Source organism: Micromys minutus, assembly GCF_963924665.1.
Source record: "Micromys minutus genome assembly, chromosome: 20".
NCBI classification, from domain to species: Eukaryota; Metazoa; Chordata; class Mammalia; order Rodentia; family Muridae; genus Micromys; species Micromys minutus.
Window position 1 is genome coordinate 27270984 of NC_137955.1, and position 4745 is coordinate 27275728.

The following is a 4745-nucleotide window of genomic DNA, read 5'->3' on the forward strand; positions in this document are numbered from 1 at the left end:
TCCACTGCGGCTGTATTCAGAAGGCCTTCGAGTGCTCAGAGTTTCTTTAGACATCCAGCCAAATATTTTAGAGTTCAGCCAGGGAGAGGGATGGCTCATTTAGTGCCATTCTTGAAACTCAGATTCCATTCTTAGGCTGGGTTGCAAAAGCAAATCTAGAATGTAATTTCTGGAAGGCTGGAGAAATGCTAATTCTGCAGGTATTTGGGCACCAATGGTGGCAAGAAATGTAACATTAACAGGGGGAGAAGCTCTCATTGCAGATTAAACAGGTTCTACCTAAAGTCACTAGAAGTATTTATAATGTGTACTCTGGCACTCAAAACTCTGCCAGGCCTGGAGAGAGAGAAAGCAGTAAATAGCTGGGGGATATACAGTTTCCCCACATATAAGCATCCAGCCCCATCTTTAAGAGCTGGGCCTTGCCAGGAGTAGGGTGGAGAGCCAAGAGATAGGAGTCAGAGACTGTCCCCGTGCCCCTTGCTGTCCTGGGTGGTCTCCCCTGGGACCTTAGGTCTCCATCTTAAAGCAAACATTTGAGTCCTAAACTGAGCCTTCGATTTCTAAGCTGTCATGGAATCCTTCCCTTCCACAAGTGCTAATCTTGTATCACACTCATGAGCACTAGGAAGTTGCGTGTAAGCTCAGTGATCATCAGGGTCTACCTTCTTCCTTAGAAGTCAGGGAATCTGGGTAGAATTGTGTGAGCCAGAGGGGTCAGGAACACTCCAGAAGGATGTACAGAGTCAACTAACCTGGGCCTAAGGGGGATCAGAGAGACTGAACTACCAACCAAAGAGCATGCTTGCATGAGCTGGACCTAGGCCTCCTAGACATCTGTAGCAGACGTTCAGCTTGGTCTTCATGTGGGTCCCCTACCAATCAGAGTGGAGGCTGTCTCTGACTCAGTTGTTTGCTTATGGGCCTCCTTCCCCAACTGGACTGCCAGGTTGGGCCTCAGTAGGAGAGGATGCATTTAGGTCTACTTTGACTGGATGTCACGGGGTGGGGTGGTACCCAAGAGGGGCTTCCCCTCAGAGGAGGGAGTAGTTGGGGAGAGATTTGTAAGGGTAGGACTGTGAGGAGAGGAGGGATTGGTGTTCGGAGGGGTTAATCGGGATGTAAACTAAATAAAGTTAGAAGAAAAAAGAAAAGAAAGTAAGAAATCAGGGAATTTAATGGCCTGCCAGGACTTCTTAGTTACTGTTCTGGCCCTTCCTTGAAAGAACGGATCCAGTCTTCTCGTGGCTGACTGCTATATAGAAGCTGTCAGGTAACGAATCCTTTCACATGTACTTGTTTGTAAGACTCTAGTCCAGACGACCCGGTGTCCTCAGGGTGTGAGACCAAAGATTGGGGTCTGGAGAGATTGCTGGTTGTGGCGGGGCGCCGGGTCAGATTCTTCAAACTCTGCCAGCTGGTTAGCTGTTTATTCACCTGCAGGGACAGATGGCTCTCAGTCCCATACTGCCTTCCCTCAGTTCTTCCCCCAGCTAGAGACAAGAGGTGCCTTGTGGGAAGCAAGGCCATGGCCTGAGCTTGACCTCACATGGTGTTTCTTTCTCATTGCCCAATTCTCCCCCCCCCCCCATGGTTTCGCACTCAGATGAACAACAGCTCCAGTTTGGCAGGGTGGTGAGCTCACAGTCTGCTATCACCACCGCCTTCTTTGTACATCAGCCAGGCCAACTGACGGTCAGGAAGGAGTCCTGTCAATCATCCCCAGAGCTTTTTACTGCTCACAGTGTCCCGAGAGAATACTGGAGGCTGTTTCTCCCACAGCCAGCCCCACCCAAGTTACTGGATTAGTCGCTCCTTGTTTATTACGTGCTAGGCTTACTTAGAGCAGCAACATGATCGGAATGGTCCTGTACATGTTTTTATCAGACTTAAGTGGTCATGAGGGAGCTGTGTTTAATAAGTAAAGCCAACCTGCCAGCCAATCAGGGGGTGGGGGGTGGGCAGCGAAGGTTCTCGGTTTTACCGTACCCAACAATTAAAAGTACAGTCAGAAAGTTTAGTTAAGTGTGAACTTCAGAGAAATAACGACTGATCATTTAGTATATGTGGATCCTAGGCAATGTTTGAGATGTACTCACACTAAGAATGATTTGTCCTGTCTCTTTATCTGCAACACCAACTTAGCCGTATGCACTGTATTTTGTCCTACCTTTGGCAAGTCGTGGTCAGGGTATCTGATGCTTCGACTCTTGACTGTTGGGAGGAAACCTCGGACTTCTCCAGCCCTGACGTCAGCAGCCCTTTATTGTGGTAGCATTTCATCACAAGGGCTGCTCCAGGGCCTCTGAGCAGCTGCCGGGAAGGTTCACAATGGCTGTGCCTGGGAATTCCTGGGAACAGGATGTGCACAGGATTATTAAGTGCTTGCAGATAGTCTTGTTTGATTCCTCAGGGTCTGATCGGGTTTGTCAAGGATCCCCTGCTCTGTTAAACATTCCATCAGGTGAAAACTTAGTTATGTTTTCCTATTATCATCCCAAAGTTATGCACTATGATTTTAATTATGCAAATTAGTGCCAGATTATTTAAAAAAATTGGGAAGCAGACAAAAAAAAAAGAAGAAAAATCAGCAAAGAAGCATTTCTAAGCACTGAAAGATTACTATCAGCATGTAGATACATGGTCTTTCACTTGGTGTCTTTCAAAATATATGTAAATATACATTGTTAGTTTAAAATTTAAATATATACATATGCATATATGTATATATAGGTGATTTAAATATTACTCAACCTTAAAAGATTATATATGTGATAATCTAGATATCATGATTATACATGATTAAATCATATATGACTAAAGTATATGGGAACAAATACACACACCTATATAAGTATATGTAAGAACTTGTATATCTATAGATTTTAGTGTCTGTAATAAGCCAACTGTATACATAATACAAGTTCAAATGGGTTTGAAATGGGTGATTTATTACTTATATTAACTGGGACTTAAGACTAACCAGGGAAGAAGATAAAATATCAAATAAGTTCCTGATAAAGAAGAAAGAACATTGGAGTACAGGACATGGAAAAGGGGATAGCTATGCCATTAAGGTGCTAACTGCCCTCCGATCCAAAAGTTCCAAATCAAGGTGAATGTTTGGTAAATAATGAGGGGCCAATTAAAAGGTCAATTTCTAATGCTTTCCATGGAAATTTGACATACAGCAGAAAGCATCCATAAACAATTGGCTTTCTCTTTAGGCAAGGACATCTCCGTCCAGAATTGATGTCGCTTCGGTGGTACTTGGGAGTCAGCTGTAGCATGTCTGTAATCAATATGCTTATAAATTATTAATGCTTACATGTAACCTTTGGACAACTTCTTGTTTGAGGATGTTGGGGCTGTTACTCATTTCAGGAGGCTGTAATATGAAATTGGGAGCCTTTCACTGTTATAGGGCAGCCAAAACAGTTTGTTTCTGCAGCCAGTTGCTAAGCACCGCAACTTGGGACAGCAGTCTGAAGATGGGTTGTGGCCAGTATCACAGACATCTGTGGAGAGACATCTTCCAGGAGGCTTCAGGCTAAGGGTGACCCAGAACCATCTTTTTGTTCTTGGACCTTGTTATTCTCTCTTACACACACACACACACACACACACACACACACACACACACACACAAACAGAGGAGGGGAAGTGGAGAGGGGGGGGAGAGAGAGAGAGAGAGAGAGAGAGAGAGAGAGAGAGAGAGAGAGAGAGAGAGATGGGATCTGCTGCTATGGGGACAAAAAGCTTTCCCCAGAATGCACCTCCACACACTTATATCTACAAGTAAACAGCTCACAGCTTTGTAATGTCCTCCCCAGTATGAGAGCGGATCCTGTGGAACATTACATGTGACACCCTGGAGACTAAAGATGAGCTCATGCAAAGAGCTGGAACCACCCAAAGGACTCTGTGTCTTCTTTCACTTTCTGTTCTTTCTTAGTGAGAAATGTGGACACACACCCCTTAAGACATATGACTATGAAGTCTAAGATAGTTTGAGTTCTCACTATGTGCATACATGTGCATGATGTTACTTTAGTAAATTTTTTTATAAAGTCAGATAAGTATTTCTTGTATTGTTGCTGAACAGAAATACTCAGCCTTACAGGGATATTAAACACAATCAAAATTGCCTGCTCAGGAACAGCCATGGAAACTTAAGATCATCTAGACCACCGTGATGTAGCCTGGTTTGTTCAATGGTCATTTTGCAAAGAAATAAAAGGTTACCAAACTAGATATTTCTGTACCCCCTTGTTTACCTCTGTTACCCCAGTGCCCATTCTATTTCTACCCCACTCCACTTCTATTCCTGTCCCTACCTCAACTCTGTCTCTCTGTTTCTCTCTCTCTCTCTCTCTCTCTCTCTCTCTAAACTCCAAACCCCAACTGGCCAATTGTTTCAGACACAGTATTTTTTTCTACTCATCTTTTAGGAAAAAAAAAAAAGTCTGAAATGAAACTTCCAATACAGAAGTTGTGTCAAGTTTTTAAGTTAAATAAATAAATAAATAAATAAATAAATAAATAAATAAATAGGTAGAAGATCAAAGTGTCTTAAACCAGTGGGAAGGAAACAACCCATCAGAGACAGTTACAACACCCATTGCTTTGGGCCATAATTTTGAACAATTAGAACGAATACTGACAAATTGCATTTAATATTAAAATGCACCCAAGCGGAATACAGAGACTGGAATCTTTATGGTGGGTGGACTGAGCAACCCTTA